The sequence below is a fragment of the Mandrillus leucophaeus genome, unplaced genomic scaffold, assembly GCF_000951045.1.
Source record: "Mandrillus leucophaeus isolate KB7577 unplaced genomic scaffold, Mleu.le_1.0 Scaffold1, whole genome shotgun sequence".
In the NCBI taxonomy this organism is placed as follows: domain Eukaryota; kingdom Metazoa; phylum Chordata; class Mammalia; order Primates; family Cercopithecidae; genus Mandrillus; species Mandrillus leucophaeus.
This window is the reverse complement of record NW_012098097.1, coordinates 2,289,321-2,315,384: the sequence shown is the minus strand read 5'-3', so window position 1 is coordinate 2,315,384 and position 26,064 is coordinate 2,289,321. Positions and strand designations below refer to the sequence as shown.

General features: G+C 36.8%; 1 long non-coding RNA gene across 1 annotated transcript; it reads right to left on the bottom strand.

The window, feature by feature from the left end:
• Positions 1-21,766, bottom strand: LOC105545712. The gene is made up of 5 exons (XR_001007027.1): positions 21,636-21,766; positions 18,943-19,113; positions 2,190-2,291; positions 1,101-1,234; positions 1-158 (listed from the first exon to the last, which is right to left on the bottom strand). It is a non-coding gene; the product is annotated as an uncharacterized LOC105545712 (long non-coding RNA).
• Between the last annotated feature and the right edge of the window lie 4,298 nt (positions 21,767-26,064).

Genomic DNA, 26,064 nt, shown 5'->3' with positions numbered 1-26,064 from the left:
AGTGGTTGAAACACCAGAAATTTATTTTCTCACAGCTCTGAGCAAGGCTAGAAGTCCAAGATGAGGGTGCCAGCAGGGCTGGTTTTTGTTCTGGTGAGATCTTCCTTCCTGCTTTGCATGTGGCCTCCTTCTCACTGTGTCCTCACATGGTCTTTTCTCTATGCATGAAGAGAGAGAGAGAGAGAGACAGACAGACAGAGAGAGAGAGAGAGAGAGATCTGGTGTCTTTTCTTATAAGAACACCCATCATATCAGATTAGTGCCCTGCTCTTAGTCTTCTTTTAATCTTAGTTACCTCCTTAAAGGCCATATCTCTAATGCAGTAACAGTGGGGATTAGGGCTTCAGCATATACATTTTTAAGAAACACAGTACAGTCCCTAGCAGGACCTACTCTTACTTCCTAGAGTCTATACACCTTGATTTTCTTCTCTAAATCAAGGACACCCAGCTCATTCCTGTCTTAGGAATATGATTCTGTGATTGCAATTCCTGAAGCAGTCTTTCCCTGAATCAACATGTTTGGATCATTTTTATTTATTATATCTCAGCTCAAATGGAATCTCTCTAGTGAGCATCATGCCCTGACAGCCCAAGCCAAAGTTTTCTCTACATCTTGGTCATTGTTTTCTATCCCATTGCCTTGTTTAATTTTCCTTATATAACTTACTGCGATCTAAATTATCTTTTTCTCTTTATTGGTTTACATTCTTTGTGCCTCTGTCTCTAACACTAAGATATAAGCTTCATGAGGACAAGAACTGTTTCTTTGGTTCACCTCTATATTCTGTGCCCCTTGTCCCATTTCTGGTACATGGTAAAGGACAAAAAAAAATTTGATAAAGTTTGAATGAGTGGGTTTGATGTAGTTAATGCAGGCAGATTGCATGGGACCTATTCAATATATGGGTTTCAATGTGCTTCATGGTCTTACAAAGTCCCGAGAAATGAGCCATGAATAAGAACCTCTGGCTTGTATTTATATTTTCAAAAAGATTAGTGAAAATAACTTTATAATTTGTTGATTGTAGAAAATACATCTAAGGACTTTAAATTCCTATTTCCTAGGGTTCAGGGGGAAAAAATGATAGCAATACTAACCATCTTAATTTCCTCTAGTTTCCCAGATCAGAAATGAAGACAAATAGCACAACTTCATTCTTTGGATTCTTCCTTTCTAATTTATCATCCAGAAAGTGCAAAGGACAATGGATATTCATCTCCACGTATACAATCTAAACAGTGCATGTGAAAGGAGAAGAGAAGAAAAATATATACATATACCACATTATTTTCAAAAAGGAATCGTATTCCTTACCCACAGAGTGTCCTCCACTGTGAATTTTATGATTAATCATCCATGCACCTGAATGTAATTGGCTTTGTTAGTACTTTACTTATATTTTACTTCCCTTTACCTGCAAGATAGTTGTTAATGGATGAAATTTGTTCTAAGTGAAGTGATAGGGCTTCAATCTTTGAATAAAATTGGGATTCATAGGAAATTTACATTTGCATCTTTCAGAGTTATCAAATACTCAGGGGCTTGTAAAGAGTACAGAATGTCATTTAGATTGAAGTCAAAAAAATAGCTTATTTTTCTTATGCTGCATAAGAGATTTAAACTTTTAAGAGATTATCTACATGAGAAGCTTTGGTAAAAATTTCAATGCTTTCTTGAAAACACATGGTCAGAAATGCTGAGGAAAGATACAAAAACTTTGCTGGGTGATCATTTTCAGGTTATTAAACTCTTAAATCATGTATTTTTAAATGATTTATGTTTGTGGAAATTTCAGTAATGAAATAAAATTCAGAAACATCTGCTTCAACAAGCACATTCTCCTGAATTCAGAAAACTGAAATAATTTGTGAGCCAAGTCTATGTTCACATATTTTCTATTTCAAATGTAAATTAAATATAACACTTGGGAGATTATGAAGAATATAATTTGGCCCGGAGAAAGTGGCTGCCTCAATTGAACATTCTTTCTTAGACTGAAGCTGCGTCCATGTTCCTCGGTAGGCACCCAGAGCAACTCAGGTCACTGTGTGATTTCCTAAAATCAGGAGATCTTTTGCATGGCACGCTCCCTCAAAGTGAATAATGGTTGGCTTCCGGAGCTAGATGTTTTCTGGACAATTTTTTTGTAACACATCATAAAAATGCAACCCCATCTTCTTACTTACCTTAAGCACATTTCATGTCAGATTCATGGCTTTGTTTCCACATATTGCCTTCCTAACTACTTCTCCCGTGAGGGGCGAACCCTCTCCTCATGATCAATATACCTATAGCATGGAAGGAAGAAAAACAAAGGTGTTGGAAGGAGAAGATGGAAAACCCATCCTGATGAGACAGTTGTTGGCTAGTTCTTGAAGACAGCTGTACATAAGACTGTATTACCAGCAGATGTATTTTAAAATAGTGACATGATCACACATGAAGCTGGCCCAGCAAAATACTGTTCCTGCACTAAGATCCAAGATCCCCTGAGTGATGCAGAAAAGGCAAGAAATTGTTTCTATCGATAATGAACAGACAGTCAACACATTAAAATAGGTTTTCAAAACATAACAGACACACAGGGTATGTTGTAAGAGTTATAAAATAGAAAAAAAAATTATGTTTAAGCCAATCTTCAGTTTCTTTTAGTAGACTAATCAAAGAGCTTAGAGAATTGCATATGAATGACAAAAAACTATATGTAAGAGAATATAAATATATATACAGGCAGATATCCTAGATAACTAACATATTAAGCCTTAGAAGTAGTAAAGTATTATTATTTTGCAAGATTTACAATAATGATTCTGATCCAAGGGCTATTTTCCCCCCAGAGGCCATTTGACAATGTCAGGAGACATTTTTGGTTGTCATGATTGAGGTGGGGCTTGGAGAAGCTACTGGCATCCAGTCAATAGAGGCCGAGGATGCCACTAAACATTCTGCAATGCACAGGACACTCCCTCACCCACATAAAGAATATTCTGGCTCAAAATGGCAATAAAGTCAAGACTGAAAAAACCTGATTTAGACGTATCACTTGGGCAGACATACAAATGGACTTTTAAGAAGTCTTAAGTCTATGGCTGAGTTTATTTAGGGGAAAATATCAGATACCTGCAGCTAAATAAAGAACACTTTTTTCCACCTCAGTTCTCAAAAAACTCAGTCAATACATTCTTGTTCCCACTGCCACATCATAAAAGACATGTTTGTTTATTGAATTTCCTAGATGAGGGAGAATAAGAAAATTTCAAGTTATCTCAATCATTTCCAGAGGACCTCAGCAACTAGGACATCATACCTCTTACCTGAGGAAAAAAAGAAGGCAAACATTTCAGGACTTTTCTTTTTTTTTTGGCTAAAACGGAAATGCTACAAATGCATTCACTTTCAAACTGAGATGCAAGGGCATTTTATAAGTCTTTTGAATGCCTCTCCAAATTTTTCAGGAGTTGCTACATTGAAAGGCTATAAACTTAGTTGCAATAAAATAGACATTATTTTTAATTGTTTCCTCTCAGCCTTATCACATATATGTACAAAAAAGAGTGGCATGGAAAATTATTATTTACAGTTCTGAACAGCTTTCATACTGTCATCATTCTATAATGTAAGGTGTTTCTGCATTGAAAGAAAATACACTGCGGCAGCAATGTGAGGAGAGAAAAGCTACAAACTACCAGGTGTTCTTGAAACCTTGTACAGATACTTATGCAAATAATGTGTATTTTTTGTAACTTCACTGATTCCAGGTATCATGATCGATGTGGAAGACTAGGCCAGAAGAACTTGTCTCCAACTTTGAAGGTCAGTGTTAACCTCACCACATCCAGGCTCTCTGAACATTGAGGCTGCCTAAAGAATAGTTCCAGGAACTTATCCAATTTGATTTGCTTTTCCAATATTAAAATTTGAATTTTTTTAACTGAACATGCCAATTCCTAAAAAAAAATAGCATAAGAAAAGAAAACCAGGGTTTCTTGCACTAAATATCTGGGGATGCCAAACATGCCCATCAATGAGTTGGACCAAAAATCTCTGAGCTTGAAGCTTTGTAAATAGATAATTATTTTAGCTGGGCTGATTTTTTTTTTTTTTTTTTGTCTGTGAGTTCCCCTTGTTCCATCTAAACTTTTGGCATTCTAAATGTGTATTATGCAGGTTAGTTCACTTGATAATAATGACTGCACTATACATCTTATTTGACTGATTGGCTCTGTACTTAAAGAAACTGTATGAATGTTCCGTTTTCAGCCACGTATAGTCACAGTATACATTATCAGGGTGATATTCAACTGAACTGCAAATACAATCTTAGAAGTTTTACTGTTGTAAAAGGTTGGGAATCACAGGAATGCAGTGATCTGAAACTATTAGCCATGGTATTATGTCTTGTTTGCTTTCATATACAAATTAAAACAAAGCAAACCAAAAACTGCAAGAAGAAAATAATATGATATAAATAAATTTGGTAAACCTAGCAAACAAGTAATTTTCTATTTTTTGGCATTGTCACTTCTCTCCTTACCTTTGTTTATTACTAAAAATGATACTGTGTTCCCAATGAATTTCAGAATAAAGAACAAAGTGAGTGACGTAAAGTACAGATAATACTGTATCTTACAATATGTGAAAATTGTTTTACAATGATTGGTTTCTTTTCATTCAGACTTCAAACCAGGGCACCAAACAAGACCTTCAAGGTTCAGAACAAAGTCAGTGTTGACTGACTTTGAAAGACATACAAAATTGGATTTATTACTGAAATATAAAGAAATATACAACTGAACATTCATGTTAGAAATGTTTAATCACAAAAAGATGATATTCACAGTTATTTCCAGTAATTTATTTCTATGGAATCTTTGCTGTGTAATTTGTATCTTGGTTACTCATTATCATTTGACTGAAAAATAATCAGAATACATTTTTTAAAACCACCCATTGAGGTTCTTTCACATGAGAGGCAAATAATTTAACGATGACTTTCTAGCATAAGTTGCATTCCAAGATATTTGACCTGTTACCCCACATGGGACCTGTATATTCTCCCTCAAAATATGTCTTTGGTCTCAAGACACAGTCACAGGAGCACCAAGTGAATGTGTGGGAATGGTTCATGCCAAGACACTTTCAGTCCTGGGAATGTGATCCAAATCACACACCATTAGCTGCTTGGGAGTAGCTGTCATCTTTCTGTAAGCATAATAGCAGATTCAATCTGATATTGAAACTCATGAGGCTGATAAAGCCCTTTTCTGTAGCAACATGCTAACTAGAAGGAAACAGATCACGACTTGGGTGTAGCAACTTGAAAAGAGAAAAAAAACATGTTGGGACATACTTGATTGTTTCAAAGACTTTGAACAGAAGAATTCACCCACATACTGGGTTGTAGCAGGATTAATTAGTAATGCTGCTATAACAAAGCATACTTAGAAAAAAATGATGTATGGCAATCTCCCTCTCATTTTCCTATTATATACACATAAAAACAGACAAAAGAGCGCAGATGCCCCATGGTTCTAAGTGTCTTTGTTCACTTTATGCTAAAAATGTATCAGGAGGGAATGCATCCTTCATTTTCAGTTAGCTATAGTTTGTTTTTATTTTTATTTTTCATAATGGACTTTTATTAATCATCTGCTATATTTTGAATAATTTATCTCACTAAATTCATCACATAAAGGAGGAAGCCATGGATCTGACAGCTTAGGGTGACAGGCTAAGCCTTGTGTTAGAACTGCATGAGTATTTTTCTTTCCACTATTCCATAGCTACTTTCAAACAGGTTAAAATTACCTTTCTAAGCCCTTTGTCTTCTTCACAGAGGATATTTTTCTGTATCATTGTGGAGCTTGTTTGTGCATGGAGAAAACTGTAACCTTCTGGTGAATTACATTAAGAAATTAAATATAAACCTAACTCATACAAACACCAACAGCAAATGGAAGGCAACTAACTTTGGTGAGCCCTGCTAGATATTTTACTTTCCAACATCCCTTTAATTTCTGTCCTTGTTTCAGAAGTGAAAAAAAAAAAAAAAAACAAGATGTTTGGGGTGATTCAGAAGTCTGTGGAAGTTGAAGGTGTTAATAAATGATACTCAGATCTGCTTTATTCCCAAGTCTCTTCTTTTCTTTCTACACCACAAATTCTCCTTTGTAAAACTAAAAGAGGGTAACAATAATTCCTGGATGCCTTGTTCTGGCAGAGGCACTAACTCACATCATAGAGCATCCAGTTACTTGGCGATCTCCTTGGACTCTAGAAGCCTGCTCTCCCTTTGTCCAATTCACAGCATTGCCCACACCATTGAAATCTTACAAATGTTTTTCCGTTTGTGGATTTTGAGAATTTCAACATTGAAATTTTATCTAACTGTTGATAGTACTATAGTATGTGTTTACAAAAAAAAAATTATTTTAAAAAATGGAATTCATTTGGGTTTCTTCATTATATTCCTATAGATTTTTTTTCCTGCAGAAACCCAGTAATAGAACCTAGTCTTTCTCTGGCAAGTCCCCATCATACATTTGGTACTTGTTCTTTAAAAAGGAACAACCATTAAGGGTAATAAGAATGGGACTAAATGTCTTCTATGAAAAGATTCTGGAGACGGTGTCAGTGCTTTCTTTAAACATTCCCTTAACATTCCTTAGAAAATATTATTTTTAAGGCAATAGCACACCATATGAAGCAAAATTGTAGTAAAAAGCTTTTATTTTGTTACCTTCTTAAAGTGCAAGAAAGGTAAAGACAATTGTTAAAAACAGAGTCAAGCCTACTGATGCATAAAGCTATGGTTTGAAATTCTGATAAAAACAATTTTCATCATGCTGGATCAGCTAACTTTAAACTCATAAGTGTCCTTGATCTAAGTCTAAATAAAAATAAAATGCTTCAGAAAAGAAACACCCAGTATTAATAGTTCTTCTGAAACATTTTTAATTTTTTCCATCTGGTTACTTCCAAGAAAAACTATTCAGGATTTCCAAGTAATGAAGAATCAAGCTAGGTAAGTCCTACTCACAGAATTTCAGAAAAACTACCAGAGGGAATAAAAAGTGCTCTCAAATTTCAAAGGCACAAGTTTTTCCCCACCAACTCTAGCACATTTCATGACCTTATAACCAAGGTCATGCAAATAGATGATCCACCGGAACAAATTATCACAATAGCTATGCAATGTCTCTAGCTTTTTATGATAGTGTTGGCCAAAGCAGGCTAGATGGCAATAAGAAAAACTAGAATTTTTATATGGCTAATTTTCAATCATACCCAGACTCTGTTACCTTAACAAGCACAAATACCCACACAGTAAATTATCCATTTCACATTTATATTCTTCGGATAATTAAAGGCATTATTTTTACAAAGAGAAAAAAAAATGTTCCTCTTTGATTCTCTATTAAAAGCTCAAAAGTTGGGAATGAGCAAGAAATAGGAAATGCCTATTCCAATAAGTAATGAAATTCTTTATCTAAAACTGCCTTTGTATCCTCTTCCACCCATGCATGCAATTGACGTCATCATTGTCACAACTTAGCTGGATTATCCAATTTATTGCACATATATTCTACTTTATAAGTAACTGCAAATGACAATGTTTCTAAATTTGCCATCACTGCATGACAAGAACACCACTTCTTTCAAATTTATATAACTTTTGACTCACATACCTGCAAGCATATCTGTCTATCTATCTATCTATCTATCAATCAATCAATCAATCAATCATCTATCTACCTACGTCCCTATATATCTATCTGTGTAGAAGTCATTTAAAATTTGTATCAATATTATGGGAAAACACTACTATTTTCTGTATTAATGAATGAAAAAATTGAGTCACAAAAGGTGAAGTAATTTGCTGAAGGTACTACAACTAATAAATGGTGAAACTTGGAATCAAAATTCTGTGATCTGACTCCAAAAGTCGAAGTCTTTAACCACTTGTAATTTTAACTCTCATTATGATATGTATGTACTCTATTACAGCAATTAACGTATAAAGCAATTTTTAATTTCTGCACAGTGGTGCATCCCTTTTTGATGAGGATACATTCTGAGAAATTTATCATTAGGCGATGATGTTATCTAAACTTCATAGTGTGTACTCACAAAAAACGCAGATGGCAAAACCTGTATAGTGGGTTGCTGCTCTTAAAACTGTAGGCAACTGTAACACGGTGGTAAGTATTTGTGTATCTAAACATAGAAAAAGTACAGTAAAAATACACTATTGTAATCTTACAGGGTCACTGTTGTATCTACAGTTTATTGTTGATGAAACAAAATTATGTGGTACATAACTGTGTATGTTTATTGCCCTAATAGTTTGTAAGCTCCTCAAAGAAAGAAACATTTTCATTTCTACATAATGAGCAGCTATCACAGGGGCTAGCACACAGGTAAAAGAGGTATTTTTAAATAACTGTGTAAATGGTCAACTAAACGAGTCACATTAAAGTCATTTTTGTTTCTCTGACAGCTCTGGATTTTCAAGGTTGAAAAAAATACTATTTGTCAAAGCCAGCCTACCAAATGGTTCTCTCAGTGATCCTTATCTCCTAATACTGTATAGTCCTTCCATATACTGTATCACAGTTTGTGTGACCAACAGAATATGGCAGAATTGATGGTTGGTACTTCTGACATTAAGTTATAAAGGGCTGAAGCTTCCCTTTTGGACCTCTCTCTCAGATTTCTCATCCTGGGAGAAACCAGCTGCCAGGTCTTGAGGAACACTCAGGCAGCACTGTGGGGAGACCCATGCAGTGAGGAACTAGGGCCTCTGGATAACACTCAGCAGAAACTGAGGCCTTCCAACAACCCCATGAGTGATACTAAAAACAGATCTCCCAGCTCCAGTCAAGCCTTCAGACGACTGCAGCCTGGTAACAGCTTGAATGCAACCTCACAAGAGACGTTGAGCTACAAGCAGCCAGCCAATCCACTCTTGGATTCCTGACCCTCAGAAACCAATAATAATAAATGTTTGTTGTTTCAAGCTGCTAAGTTTTGTAGTAATTTGTTACAGAGCAATATGCAATTATCATCCATTAATATTAACAGTGAGATGGTGGCAAAATACCAACCCACAATGTGGAAGTGGCTTTAGAACTGAGCAATGGGCTTTGAGGAAAGGTTTAGTGACAGTCTGTAGTGCCTTGAACACACCGTCAATAGAAGTCTTGTGGTTTTTCCTAAAGCTACAGGTGAGGACTCACAGGTAAATGAAGTAAATGTTGGAAACAAGAGAAAGAGGGATCTCATTATGTTGTAGTAAAAAAAAATAGTCATGCTTTTGCCTGAAGTTATGTGGGAAGTAGAAAAAGTACTCAATGAACTGAGTGATCAATAAAGATATATAGATATCAATAAAAATAGATAGATATCATTTCAGCAAGTGATAGTTATATTAATTATTGTTGTAACATTGTAAAGGAAATCTTTAATGGGAAGACAAAAGGGCCACTTCCATGGTAGATTTTGATACTCTTCAAAATATTTACTGCCTCACATTGAGATATCCTTTTCTCTTGAGGAAGAGTTTTACACCTTCATCCTGTTGAACTCTGACATGTATATGTGACTTGCCTTAGCCAATTAAATATGAGTGTGGTAGTGGCAAACACAAGTTTTAAGAGCTAGAACATGCTTCACTATTTTTATTTTCCCTATGATGAAATAAATAGATAAGATTTACTCCATTAGTCTGGGTCCTGGAATGAAGATTTCTAAAACCAGTCAGCAATGGGGATGTAATGTAAGCAAGAAATACATGTTTGTGGTTATAAGCCACTGTCATTTGCTTCCTAACCTAGTGTCTCCTGATAGGTTCAATTTCAGACAAGAGGTAGAATTGGAGGATCAGGAGTACTTTGACTCATGGACCACTGGAAGAAGACACTACAGATAGATAATATTGCAGAGACAGGGGCATCAAGGTGTATGAGATCATGAGAGGATTGTGGATGTCTCAAATGTAATGCAGAAATTAGAGCAGAAGCTCTAACCCAGCTGCCATAAATTATAAATCAGTGCTTATAGTTGTATGATATGATACTCAGATCTTATTGTTTTCTAGCAAAACTTGATTGATATACCACTTGATATGGTTTCTCTGTGTCCCCACCCAAAATCCCATCTTGAATTGCTGTCCCTATAATCTCTACATGTCAAGTGAGAGACCAGGTGGAGGTAATTGAATCATGGGGTTAGTTTCCCCCATGCTTTTCTCTTGATGGTGAGTGAGTTCTCACAAGATCTGATGGTTTTATAAGGGGCTCATCCCCCTTAGCTCAGCACTTCTCCTTCCTTCCGCTTTGTAAAGAAGGTGCTTTGCTTCCTCTTCACCTTCCGCCATGATTATAAGTTTCCTGAGGCTTTCCAGCCATGCTGTGAGTCAATTAAACCTCTTTTCCTATGTAAATTACCCAGTATCAGCCAGTTCTTTATAGCGGTATGAAAACAAACTAATATGCCACTGAACTCCAATTCCTAAAAATCTGAAATGTCAGTAACCTGCTACCTCCCAACTCTATGTTCATTTTAAAATAGTTGACCACAAGGTTCCAGACAAAATTCACCATCTTTTAAGTAATAAAGAATTAATGAAAGAAAATTCTCAAATATTATATTTAATAGGTTTTAATTTGGGGGGTTATTTTTTAGTCATTTATCCATGTATAAGTTAGTTTGACCGGGTCACCTATTCCGCCTTAAGAAAATTTGCCCGCCTATTATGATAAGGAGTCACTGAATTATGAGGAATAGAATAATACGCCCCAATTCTACATTACAGAGTTAACAATGACAGTATTTTAGAAGATGAAGGTTAAGTCCATGAAAGCACAAGGAAGGAGATCACTGGAATAGTTTAAGGGAGATGTGTTGCATTCATAACCCAAGAAAATAGAGAAGTAGGAAGAGACATTAAAGAGAAAAGAAGTGGGAGAATGTAGTCATTGGGTGGAAATGTTTATGACAACATTGTAGGAACATGAAGTACAATATGTATCACTTGTGTGAGATTAAATTTTTATTCAGGAATGGTCACTCCATTCTTTCTCATCTTTCTGAGAGGAATAGGCATTAGCAACACTTGGGCATGTAACATAAAATAATGGGGTGGGAATGACCTATGTTCCAGGCCTAGACCTTAAGTGGCATAATTTTTTTTTCTCTCATCATCTTTGGGACTTCTCATCCCACATCATGAGAACATTCCCCATCCAGCTGAGTAGTCTCAAAAGATGAGAACACTTGGAGCAAAACTGATCTGAACACGTGGCTGGAACCCAAGACCAGCTGATCTCAGCCAAGATCAGCCAAATGTACCCTTCCCACCCAGCTGCCCTAAGTCAGAAATCAATGCTTATAGTTGTGTGACACTCAGATCTTAATGTTTTCTAGCAACACTTGATTGATATACCACTGAAATTTTTAAAAATCAGAAATATCAATGACCTACTACTCCCAATTCTATGTTCATTTGAAAATAGTTGACCACAAGGTTCCAGACAAAATTCACCATATTTTAAGTAATAAAGAGTTAATGGAAGAAAATCCTCAAATATTGCATTTAAAGTGTTTTTATTGTGGGGTTTACTTTTAGTTGTTTATCCACGTGTAACTATGAAGAAAGACATATAGTTGCACTTGTTCAAATTTCACCTCAAATCTGAGAATATGGATTTTAAAAATTATTTTAAGTTATCACGAGAAGCAACAGCATAAAGCCATAAAAGCAGTACATATGTAAATGATAGTTTTACTTAGTCTTTAAGAAACAAGCTTAGGTGAATCAGTTATATGTTTCTGGGATATGGTCTTGTCCAAAACCCATTAGAAGAAGCACTTTTTAATTTTCAACCTTTACATCATTTTTAAAAGTTCTTTTTGGCTCTCTTATTGGTTTGAAATAAGGCACATCATGTTTTCATCTTTATTAGTGCAAATAAGAGCAAATAAAAGAGTGATAATATATAGGGAGAGAGTTTATTTGCAAACTTTTAAAAGTAGTTTACTTTAATACCCAATTCATTTGCAGATTATAGTCTAGATAATAAGAGCACATCAAAAACTGTAATAAAAATTATCGAACGGTTTGCAAGATATATTCTCTTGTTTGAATTAAGCCTACTTCAGGGGGTCGTGATTTTTCCCTTTTTATCTAAATGCTCATAACCTGGATAATAGCCCTGGTTTGTTTCTGAAATACTTTATTTGGGTTTTGTAATTTGACAGAAATGGACTACAAAGAAAGCAAAGTGAACTGCTATAATATATGTCTAAAATCTATGCCAATGATACCCAGGTGATGCAAAGGTTACTAGAGAATGCCAACTGACTGGAATGACCACTGAATTGATGGGTTAACACAATATCTTGGGAAAACAATTTTGTCTGTGATATATGAGGAAGTCTCAATTTGGTGCAACTTTCTGTTTAGATGTCCTAAATGTTTGTGGGTTGGTGTCACCAATGTATTGCCCCTCTACTGTTCAGCTTTTTTAGTTTGTTTTTAATTATGGAAGTAATATAACAGCATTATGAGAAGATTACAAATAATGTAAAAGAGATTTTAAATCATTTTAACATCACTCCTATTTTCACTTTTGTGTGACCTTTTCAGTCTTTTAATAGAGTTTTTTAACTCATTACTAAGTGCCAGGCAATGCTTTAGTGCATGTAAGTCTCACGAAAACAATAGAAAGTATTATCTTCTTTTTAGAGAGATGAGTTGGAGACTTTAAATAATGTCCTTAAGGTAACCGAGCTACCAAGTTCCATGGCTGTGATAGACGACTAGTTGTTTGATTTCCTGACCCAGACCTCTTAAATATATACCTTATGTAGTTATAAATATAGTGTAAATACAATTTTATGTCCTATTTTTCCAACTCAATGTTGTATTATATTTTCATGCACAAAAACATAGTTTGTTATTTTAGCAGGTTGGTTTTCTTTAATTTAGATATGCCCTAACTTTCTTAACTATTCTTCTATTATGAGATATTGGATGATTTTCAAATTCCCATTTTCAAGTTTTATAGTTTTCAAATTAACACTATAATTACTATCTTAATGCACCGAGCTTTTACATAATTTAGTCGCTTCTGTTTCCTTCCCCTAGAGGCTAAAAGGTTTGGAAATTCTGAAGATTTTTTAAAATGTGTAACATCTAAATGGGACTTTTCCATTGTCTCAGTTTGGGCTACGATTTCAAAGCTCAAAAGTGTATGTGATAATTACCGTACCTTCTGAAGAGAGATGCCTGATCTTTTAAATGTGAGCAGCAAAAGGGTTTTCCCAAAACAGATTCAGTTGTTCTTAGTCCTTCACCTACCTTCCCTTATACAACAAAAAGTAAGTATTCATTAGCGGAGTTGATCAACTACTTTTTTGGAACAGTTGTCAGCATTGTTCAGTATTTCTCTTTCCTTCCTCCATGCTTTCTTAACTAACCTCAGGCCAAGAAAGGGAATTTAGATCTTGATATGTGAGGGATGTGGAAAACAAAGAGGCCAGCTTTTGCTTGCAAAATTTAAAGACAGGAGATTGGTGGGAAATAGTCCTGATGGCTGAACACGGAGAAAAAGTGGAGCCAGTGTGGACCCTACAGAGGATAGTGAGGCATGAATTACCTGGAAAGGATCCCAGCATGTGACTTACGTGCAAGGGCTAAAAGACAACAGCACTAAGAGGCTACAGGAAGATTACTCAAGAAGCAGGGGTTCAGGTGGATGTCATTCATAGCCAGCTAGTTGGGACACTGCCCAAGTTAGTGAATAATATAGCAGATTGTTTTCCCTGACTTTTTCGAAGAACCTACAAAATATCCTCAGTAGGAAAACAGCATTTAGGTATCTGCCTGGCTCCAGATTACAACTGTGTTGATTGATAAATAACTTTTCAACCCTGGTTTCTCATATCTACCCAACATCACTAAGAGGGGGTCAAGAAATAACATCTTGAGTAAGGGAAGATGAAGGAATAAAGTGGAAAAATAATGAAGTATCTACTTTCCTTACTGTAATTTTCCAAGTACCATATCAGGGGTCCAGGGGAGAAGCTTAAAAGAGGATGAGACAATAAAAGATTTTGTGGTTTTGTTTTGTTTCTTAAGTTTGACTAGGCTTTTGTTCATCAGTTCTACTGGTAACCTAAAGATTGATTTATCAGAAGTTTTTGTCCAGGGGCAAGGATGGAAAATTCAACACAGAATTTAACAGGCTGTTGCAGAAGAAAAATACCATCATTTCACAATTTCACCCACTAAATTCAGGTTATTCAATCAACAAATACACATTTTCAAGTTGCATTCTAAAACAGTTTTACAAATTTATAATATCATCAGCAATGAAGGATAATCAGTCTGATGATATTCTCGCTAGCTTTAAACACTCTATTTCTGTATTTACCATAATTTAACATGTGAAATAGGATCTTAATTTATGATACTTTCTTATTTTTATCATAATTAAACAGTTTTCATTGGCATATCTGCTATTTTTATTTGCTCATTTATACATTTACTATAACATCGACCAATAAATTATTGTTAATGATGCTAATTATTTTCTTATAAATTTGCATGAGGCATTAAGAGATGAACTCAATCCCCTATTTAATGTAACCATCACTGTAATATGTGGCTTGCCTTTCAACAGAAAATAATTTTTTTACATTAGAAATTTTTTAATGTATTGAAATTTCAACTGTCAATTTTTTCTTTAATTTCATACTCTTAGGAAGGAAATGTCCATTTGTTTCTTTATTCTTTTGTCATGAGATTTCTAATGTTTAAATGTTTATTTTCCATCTAAAGTTTATTTGTGTAAAGCTCAGAATCCGATCAGCATGAGTTGAGTATAACAAATTGGCTGGAAAAAACCTGTTGTTTGCAGGATATTTCAAGTTTCATCAATATTCATATTCTATTAATATTTTAAAGCCCAATTATTCTCTCTCTCTAGCAAAGGCTGAAGTGACTTTTAACAATAGATTTTCTTTCCAGAAAAGAAAAAAAAAATCCAAACAATTTCTCCCTTTGTAAGTATAGAACTGCCTAAGCTCAGTCTCTCTTTTTCTGCCACATTCACCCTCTTCCTCCCACCCTCACCACCATTAGAATTTACACACCATCCATTGTCGGGGACGCAAACTCCTCTACAGTTTGTTAATGTCCAAGAAAGGCCATCACCTCTGAATCATTTTTTCCCCCCACACATAAATCCTTGGGCCAACAAAGAAAAGTGGTGTTTTTCCATTTCCATAATTCCTGTTATTTTAAGTCTATCCCTTAACCAAAGTGGCTTTTTGGTTTTTTTTCCTTGATAACTCACAGGTTCAAATGTAAAAATTTATTATTACAAGGAACAATTATGAGGTTCAAAGCATACTGTGTGCATTCCATGCTCCTAGCTTCTCGTACTGATATACGGAATAAAATATTTGTGGTTGTCTATTCGCATGAAGTGGATGTGATCCAACCGCTGGTGGTGAGAGGCTTAATGAATGTCTGCCTTCGTCAGACCCAACAGGGATCTAGCATCATGGGAGGTTGCCCAAGTGCCATATTGCAGGCATCTCAAAAACAAACTTTTGACCATTTAACTTATTCTTTCCAGTTACTCTTCAACGTCAACAATAACAACCACCAAAGAAGAAAAAATGGCTTTGTTTCTTTTCTTACTTTAACTATTGTCCCGGATTTTAAGATTTCAAGATCTCTTCCCCAAAACATTGAACTAGAGAAACTACTGACCTTTTTGAACACCTTTGGGTTTTGCTTCTTCAGTGCAGCATGTTCAGTATTGTTTTTGTTTTTGTTTTTTTTTTGAGACGTAGTCTCGCTCTTGTCCCCCAGACTGGAGTGCAATGGCACAATCTCGGCTCACCGCAACCTCCGTCTCCTGGGTTCAAACGATTCTCCTGCCTCAGCCTCCCGAGTAGCTGGGATTACAAGCGCCTGCCACCACGCCTGACTAATTTTTGTATTTTTTGGTAGAGACGGGGTTTCACCATGTTGGCCAGGCTAGTCTCGAACTCCTGACCTCAGGTGATCTGCCCGCCTCGGCTTCCCAAAGTCCTGGGATTACAGACATGAGCCACTGCACCTCACCATGTTCAGCATTTTGATAACTGCCTGCTCATAAAGTCTTCCTCATTTGATGAGATACTTCATTTACATGGTTAAATGAAACAAAAACAAAAACAAAACACAACATTCTTAATAGTTGCTATTTTCTTGCTGTCTCTGTTTACTTTTTTTTTTTTTTAATAAGACTAGGACATAGTAGTTCCCTCTTCTATGCTCCTATATAATGTTTGTAACTGCATAATAGAACAAAAAATGTATTTTACTTACTTGTGTGTATGTTTGCCTCGTCTGGAATACTGAGAGCTTTTTGAGGTTACAGATATATCCAGTGCTTTTTATTTGCATAGCACATAACATAAAGTCTAATACATAATAGGTAGTCAATAATGCACTTAAGTAAATGAATTACCTCTGATTTGTGTATGATACTTGGAATGCCTCAAGATTTTTAAATCATCTGCACATTGATATCATACTATCAACAGATCTTCTGCTGTTAAATGTTCAATTAACTGTCAATAATAGCTCTTAATACTCTAAGCAATACTGTCCGACAATATAGCCGAATTTGGCATACCCAGATACTTAGTTTTGTGCTTTTTGGTGTGACAGAGACTGCACATATGCACTAAAATCCATTGGCATTTCCCACTGGGCACACACACACACACGCACGCACACACACACACACAAATACATTTTCTATCATACTTTGCAATTAAATATGGCCATATGACTTAATTGTGACCAACAGAATGTGGGCAGAAAAGATGTTAATTAATTTCAGGCCCATTTTATCACAATATCCCACAAGTGATTCTTGTTGCTTTTTTCTATTTGTCCCTGAAAAGGGAAGGATCTGAGAACCTATAATGCAGCGTTAGGATAAAGATCAGATTAAGGAAATGAATATTCACAAATGTTATTTCAGATAGCCTCATGGAGGCTGATAGATGAGGCTGGAACAATGAAGGTCCAGGTCATGTTGTTTCATGGCAAAACATATGGTAAAACCATTTCATACATTAAATAGAAAGGCACAACACACCTCATGAGCCTGTAAGCCTGTAGTTTTTGGACGTGAGGACAAGAGATTGATGGGAGAGTAACAGTGCCTATTTGCTACTATTGGCCTTTGTTAGCAATATATTACAAGAAAGAGATGAGCACAGACAAAAACAGACTTATTTTGAAGCAGAAATTGAAGTGGATATGTATCCAGAGATCAATAACTTTTAGAGTTAATAAACCTGAGTGCTTCTGCATCCTAATTAAGACAAATTGGAAAAGGCTCTGAATGACAACAATCAAATAACATTATTGGTAAAAAAAACAGACAATTTAATACAAAGATTAGATTAAGGAAACAGTATTCAAAAATATTATTTCAGATAGCTTCAGGGAGGTTGGGAGTGGCTTAGAAGGTTATAGGTGAGGAAGCAAAAAATAAATCAGTCATGAGAATTATTACAATGAGAAAACTTCAAATGTAGTTATTGGTACATGGAATTGACTAGAAGCAAGACAATTTAAATGTCTATTAGTTTGGGGAAAATTGTTTCCCTAAGGATTCTATGAGCATGGACTAAAAATATTGACTTCTTAAGCTTTAAGATTAGTACCGGGTCCCCCAACTTTTATCAGCACCAGACATAATCCCCAACTCCCACTTCCTGAAGGTCATGGGAAAGACAGACAAAGAAGAATCTCTCAGAGGCTGGAATCAGCAACCATGGAGAACACTGAAGAAAGGAGATTCTAGGGAGCATAATTTAGGAATAAATAAAAGATTTTTTTTCCAGCCAAATAATAGGACCCTTAATATCTGCCTAGCAGGATTTCAAAATTGCTATGGTTCAGTAACAGCTGAATGCCTCTCATTTTTTCCTTTGCCAAACAGGTGCCTAAAATGTTTTCCTGTATCTATGTATTGTCCCTGCATGATATGTGTATGCATGTGTGCGTGTGTGTGTGTGTGTGTAAATACATATCATTTATAGGTTCAAATAAGCCACTTCAATTCTGGTCTAGAGAGATGAGCATCACTCAAGGATCCTGGACTTTGAGTTTTATGCAATGACTTGTTGGGACCTTTAGTTTTCCACCTTCAGAAAGGACACCTGTGTTCCATGTGTGGCAGGAAAAATGGAATAGATGTTTGGTGAACAAATGGATAGAATTGGCACAGACTGACTAGCTCTTCATCAAATGTATTTTCTTCATGTTCTAAGTACATAGACTATATTTCCTAATGTCCACTGTACTTAGGTGTAGTCACATAACTAAGTATTGTCAATGAAATACAGGTAGTAATAATTTTCACTGCCTCCAAGCCTGGTGTATAAAACCACACACACAAAAACCTCTCTCTCTTTCTTCATGTATTAACTGAACAGGGAAGGCTATCAAGCTCAGTAGGAAGGCAGATACAGAAGATGAAAAGAACCCGAGTCCCTGAATAGTCACTTAGAGGATTGCTTTACCAGAAACTCCAGATGTGAATAACAGATAAACTTATTATTTAGTTAAGCCATTGCTATTTGTAGCTTTTCTCTTACACTCTGTGTTAAGCAGAATGACAACACACCCTCAAAGATGTCCACTTCCTCATCCTTGGAACTTGTGAATATATTAAGTTATATGGCTGAATGGGGGAAATTAAGGTTGTAATGGAATTTAGGTTGCTTGACAGCTGATCTTAGAAGAGACAGGTTATCCTGGGTTATCCAGATAGGCTCAATGTAATTACACGGTCCTTAAAAATGGAAGAAGGAGCAGCAGAGGAGATGAGAGTGATGCCATATCAGGACTCAACTCACTGTTGCTGGCTCTGAAGATGGAGGACAGGGGATAAATGCCAAGGAATGCAGGTAGCCTCTAGGATCTGGAAAAGACAAGGAAATGGATTCTCCCTTAGAGTCTCCAGCAGGGAAGGTAGCCCAGTCAACGCCTTGATTTTGGTCCAGTGAAAAACACTTCAGACATCTAACCTAAGATCCAGAAGATAATAAATTTGTACTATTTAAGCCTCTAAGTTTGTGGTAATTTGCTACAGCAGCAATAGAAAACTAATACACAGCCATTAACATTACATTTATTAAGTTTAAATTACATGGCATTGTATAAATCCCTCATGCATCGCCTCCTTTCAGCCCATCAAAACATATTCTCATATTGATAGTTCATATTCAGTATAAATTTCTATATAACATAAAATTAATACCTTCCAAAGAGATTTGAACTTTAGGGGGAAATCAAGTATTATAGTTAACACATAAATCTCTACCAGATGGAAATTCAATCTGGCCTAGAGACTGGGAGAATTATTTTTGCATCTGAATGTCAACATATAGTTCTCTTAGTTTACCTTTCAATGTTCCAGAACCATGCTTTCTCTGATTTTAGATTACCATTTGTTAAGGAGTAAGGAAGATGGCTGGGTGTGGTGGCTCACACTTGTAATCCCAGCACTTTGGGAGGCTGAGGCAGGCGGATCACCTGAGGTTGGCAGTTCGAGACCAGCCAGACCAACAAGGAGAAACCCTGTCTCTACTAAAAAAAAAAAAAAAAAAAAATTAACCGGGCATGGTGGCACATGCCTGTAATCCCAGCTACTTGGGAGGCTGAGGCAGGAGAATCAGTTGAACCTGGGAGGCAGAGGTTGCGGGGAGCCAAGATGTGCCACTGCATCTCCAGCCTGGGTGACAAGAGTGAGACTCAGTCAAAACAAAAAAACAAAAACAGAGTAAGGAAGCTACTAAAACTGGGGAATTGAGCTCTAAGATATCTAAGCAACAACAGAGATAGGTTGTCTGAAAACAGAAAAATTACTTAACCACTCTGGCTTGTTTTCCTTTCTCCAAGATGAAAGCCATTAGTGTTACACTAACTGGTCTGGTAGATCTCTCTTGGTTCTAAGCTGCTATAAAGCAGATGAGTCTATATTTCTCTAGTGGCTCCCATGCAAATTAGTTTATTAGCAAATATAAATTTTTACATGTTTGACTTTTTCCCACTCTAATTGTTCTTATAACTGATATGCAACTAAGAAGAAATGTGACAATAGTGGGTAGGACAGAATGACCATGCAGGTATTCAAATTCCTTCTTCACTTAATTGTCAACTGGTTAGGAGAAGTGGGATAACTTCCTCTTCTGATGGAGGGAAAAACTGACCAAGGTATTGTACATAAAGTTTCATCAGCAGACATCAGACTTGGTTCATACACGTGGTAGTAACAATCAAGCAAAGATGGAGGAAAGACAATAGACAGCATCTGGGAAATGGTACTGAGAAAGAAGTGGGACACAAAATCTCCATTAGCAGAGAGACAACAGCAGTCTTTGTGCGGTTTACTGTTATAAAATTCTGAATAGGAATTCTGTTTCACAGCTGTTACAAGAGAATTGAAATACAACTGTGTCCAATAATTGAAAAACAGCTGTTCATTCGCCATGTCTAAAAACAATTATATAGGAGAAATTGGCTTGGCAGTACAGCAAAAAAAAAAAAAAGTGTAATTACTTTTAATTGCCAAAGTGGGGAAGCAATCCGACAGTGGAATACGAAATTGTATGACATCATGAAATCTACTTTTCTGATAGTTGAAAAAATGGTTAACATTTTCTCTGCCTGCTATGCTCTCTGAAGGCAGGAAGGAGTCCCAGTTCATCTCTTATAGGCCCTTGGAGACAGCATTGTGATGCCAGTTTCATTTGTCTATTTTTCCTCCATATATGTACACATAGTGTGCACATAACTGATACGTTTTCTTAAGACTTCCCTTTACAGTAGCTATTTCCCACTCTGCTGCAGACGAACAAAACCAGAAAACTAAAGGGAAATCAGTGTGAGTCCTGAAAGTTGTGCCCTGCAGTGGGGATTCCGCATGAAACACAAAGACAGGACACAAAATATGCTACTTTTCAAGTCACATTTACAAGACTTCTCTTTTACTGTAATTCACTCACCAAAAATACAATTGCATAGTCCTTTAGCATTCTGCAGTATTTCTCAGCACCAGCAAACAGGCAGTAAGGACTTTTTCACCAAGAGCCAAGAATAAAGAGAGTTTGTAGCCGTCTATGAGGATCTGGTCACTCTGAACCGTCAAGTAATCATGGGAAGTTTATTGTCAATGCTCGGGTAGCAACCCTTTTGACTATGTGATGACCTGCTTTTTTGCTTGCTTTCTATTAAAAAACTGTATTTGATTCTGTGCAAATTCATAAACCAAACACAAAATTCAGGGGTTAAACAGTTCAGTAAACAGATGAGACAGACATGCTAAAACATAAAACACTGGAAACATGCTATTTAAATTCAGACTAGTTAAACAGGATGCCCTTTTGTCACTGACCAAATTGTTAAATTGGTGCCTTGGCAAGAGCCTTTTGTACTCGTCTGAAGATTCCCGGGATCCAAACCTCTGTGGTATTAAAACAAACAGAGTAAATATTTTCCTTGAAGTTTACATCCAAGATCTAAATATTTCCAAGCATGTCAAACTCACTTTTCTCCACCGCTCCCTGCAGGGTCCATGTAGACTTCGGCTGCCAAAGAACCCAGTTGAACTTGCCTTGGGAGGGGCCTCATCCCTGAAGACAGGCAAAGCTCAGAGCCAGAGGCAGAGCGTCTTGCAGCTGTGCTGCTCTGCTTGGCAGAAGGAACTCACGCAGCAGCAGGTGTGCTATCTGCTGACTTCAACACACAGAGAGGGGGGAAGGCTCTGTCCTTGCTGCTTGCTCCCTGAGCTTGAGTATCTGCCATTCCCTTTTACCTATTTGCAAAGAAGTGCCAAGAACCTACCCTGGGAAACCTGCATTTCTCTTCATTAGCTTTAAGGGTTTAAGTCAGCTTTCTAGCTACATAACTTTTAGCTCTACTTAAGCTAGTTACATCTGAAAAATAAAGTGATTCCTCTGCAGAATCTAGCACAGAATATTAACAAATTGTGTTTCTCCTCTGTCTCTGTCTCCCTTGTTTCATATTGTTTTCCATCCAACATGCAGCTGAAGTTCTCTTGGAAAGAGAATACATAGAATCACAAATGAGTACCATATCAGTATTTTTTTGGACCCTGTATCTTGGGGACTTACTCTGAAAGTGTCCCAGCATAATTGCAAAGACAATGCTCTGCTTTTTTGTTTTTTCTTCTTTTGTAGTTACTGACAGTAAATTTTCAAACTGCCATCTCAAATTCAGTGTAATTGAACTCAACCAGAACTAGTGAATATAACTGTAGGTACCAATACCTTTGCCTTTAAACTCAATGAGGTACTTCAAAGTACCTCATCCCATCTCTAAGAAACGCACTTACATTTACCTGGAGTTACCTAATATGAATGAGCCCGGTGCTGCACTGGCCAGACCTTCCTTCACTGAAGAACCTGTTGCTCTTCAGCTGTAGGCAGATGGCCATAAGCTGGCTGCCCTTCCAAGGACTGCTTCTGTTACAGAGAGCAGCCTTGCCCGAGGACACACCCCTTTACAGGCAGCCCACATCCAAAAACTGATCAAGGAGGGAGTGTAAGGGCCTGTTCACTGCAACTCATCTTGAGAAAATGCTGAAGGGTCATTCGAGCTCTAGAAATCTCTATGAGATTCACTGCAGTTGTGATGGGTCTCCATGGAAGCGCAGCTTCTTTCTCTGCCCTGTCTGCTTCCTTCCCCTACCTCGAGAGGTGTTGATTCCAAGGATGCACCTTAATTAACATAATGAGCTCTTAATTTCATCTCAGAATCTGCTTCCCAGGGACCCTAATCTTTGCCACATAGGCTCATACGAAGCCCATTTTGTGGGGAGTCATGTCTGCGTTTGATGCAGGCATCCAATCAGTCAAGTATTGGATTAAATGGGTACAATGTATACATTTATATCCATAGTAAAACGCAAAAAGAATATCTACTCCCATCTTGGTAGAATATATAGTCAAGTTAGAGAGATAGTATAAATATATGAAAAGGTAACTCATTATGTAATAAACGATAAGTATCAAATGGTTACATGGCATTAGGACTTATCAGAAGGGAAGACTGATTTTAGGACAAAGTAGTTGCTGGTTCTTTGAGGAGCAGTAAGTTTATTGTAACCCATTATTATCTGCAGACTGTTCTTCTATGAAAGTCAACTCCTCAAGACATACAAGAGTCTTTACCCTAGAAATGAGATTGATTCTGAGTAGCCTTCCTGTTGCTCTGTACCTCATGATGAAACTGCCGGACAACTCACAATGGCAGTAGGTCAAAAACATACTTCCATAAATACTTTTTCCATGAGATCTGCTATAGCTGGCCCTCTTCTTCCTGGGTCGCTTAGGTTCCCAGGGACTCTCCACTTTCCCCATTCAAACTCCAAAGCATTGACACATAGTGAAGTTGTCTTGCCCTTCTTCTGGCTGAGCTGGTTTGCAGGGTTGGCCTTGCCAATGCAAATCCCCAAAGCTAGGTCTTGCTCTCACCTGTCTTGACCTTGCCTTTCTTGGTACCTTCATTGTTTCCATTTCTACCTCTAAGTTCTCATCTCCATTTTGCCCCCTCTAGATTCTATCAACCCCCTGTGATCTCCCATCTCCAATGTAGAACTAACAGAATTTGCTCTGCCTTTTTACAAAATCACAGTCCAACATGGAGGCCTTGGGCAAATCATTTAATCTCATTCATCTTCAGTAGTCTCATTTACAAAATGAGGATACTAATTCCTACCTCCTGTAGATGAGAATGATAATGATTAATGAACTGACTTGAAAGCAGGAGTCTTCTGGGAAGAGGTAAAAACAAAACATAAACATAAAATTCTTGCAAAAGCCATTACCTAGATTTACTATATACCAAGCACTGCGTAAAGTGTTATATCATAATATATAACCCTCCAGTAGAAATTCCAAGGAACTGTGACAAAAAGCTGTGTCACTTGGGAATTAAAATGTGATTTATCTTTGGTTACTCTGACTCTATTCCAGATCTAATCTGAAACAACTCCCTGCCCATTCTTGCACAAGATCTCTTTCCTTTCTTCTTTTTCATTCTCAATCCTACCCCATCCTAAGTTAAGCCTTAGCAATTTATAACTCATCTAAAATGCTGCCTGATTGATTTTCATGACTCTGATTTGAATGTATCTGCATAATTCCCCTGCCCCCCTCAGGCTTGGAGCCAGGTAGGGAATAGCTTCAGGTGGGAAGTGTCCTATCTGCTAGGATGGGGTTCTTGTTATCCACAGTAGAAATAATAGCAGCAAGATCTGAAGTGGTATCCTGGAGCAAGGCCAGCATCAAAGCTGTGATACAAAACAAGATTGCTAATCTGAGGAGGACATAAAGCATAGAACATGGGCGAATACTAAATCAAAACAGAGCATAAATAAGGACAACCAATGAACAAGCTATACCTAAACACATATGAAAAGGTTAAGTGGGAACTATTTTTAAAGTGGAGAACATACGACTTTTTAAACACTTGCAAAAGTCATGCAACCATCATTACAACCTAATTTCAGAACATTTTTATCACCTCAAGAAAAAAAACCCATATCCATCAGCAGTCATTCCCTGTTTCCCCCTTGCCCCAGCTTCTGGCTACGCCTACTCTGCTTTCTGTCTCTATACATTTGCCTATTCTGGACAATGTGCTTTGGCTTCTGGTTGGCATTGTTCTCCTGGATGTATTGAAAGAAACTGAAATGTGGTGCATTCTTTCCTGTATGCTTCCATCAATAATTCACATCATGTGTTATTCTGATTTTGCTATCCCTTTCATCAAGATTTTAACACCCTCTTCTCTTCTCTTCCCCTCCCTTTACACAACTGTTTCCATTGCTCCTTTGTTTCACATTAAGATGCTTCATCATAAATTCCATCCAACAATTTTGCACCCCCCTACTTCCACATGTGCCCTTTAATAGGAATCCGAAGTGTACATATTATTTAAGACTAGATCTAATGCCACCTCCTCCACTGTGTTTCCCTAGACCAATCCAAGAAGTTAGCTCTTTTTCTTTTATGACCTCTATCTCCTGGAGGACTCTGCACCATTCCTTGGTGGGTACAAATATGCACTCCTCTGCTGTAGTTATTTCTCCCCCTTGACTGTAAGTTTCTTAATTAATGGTACCATGTTTCTTTCTCACCCACAGTTCTGGCACATTGTGAGCATATAGTAAGTGCTTGCTGAATAAATATACAAACAAAAAGGAAATTGCATGAAATACGCTAAATAACTCCCACTTAGATAACTGTTACATAGAATTCTGGAATTAAAGACCAAAATAATACTACCATATAACAATACAGTGATTTGACTAGATACTTCTAAACTTTGGATACAATAAAATGTGTTAGCGAGCATTATAAATTGTTGGAATACACTTAAAGGCACCTAAATTAATGGGAAACTTGTCACTTAAAAATAATATAATCATTAATTTTAAAGTGAAGGAAGATCATTTGCCCAGTGACTTCAGATTGTTATTCTACTGAGATTTAGATTTTGATAAAAATTTGTAATGAAGAATCTGTATTCAATAGTTTCTCCTTTCTTTTCAAGCTATCTTCTTCAACCCCTCCATTCTATTTCCCTTATGTGAAAATGATAATACATTGCCATAATAATTATTCCTATACACACACAGATCCACTTATAACCTTCATTTTTCTCAACACGATTTGTCAGCCTGTCTTTCCAGCGAGTGTGCTTTGAAAGTGTGAAGTTCACTCAAACAGGTTTCTTTCTTTTGACACACATCTTAAAAGGTCATTAATTAATTTATTGTGCAAACATTTAATGGAAATCCTGTCTTATGTGAAGCACAGTGTTATAAAAAAAATAACATGCTGGCCAGGCGTGGTGGCTCATGCCTGTAATCCCAGCACTTTGGGAGGCCGAGACGGGTAGATCACAAGGTCAGGAGATCGAGACCATCCTGGCTAACACGGTGAAACCCT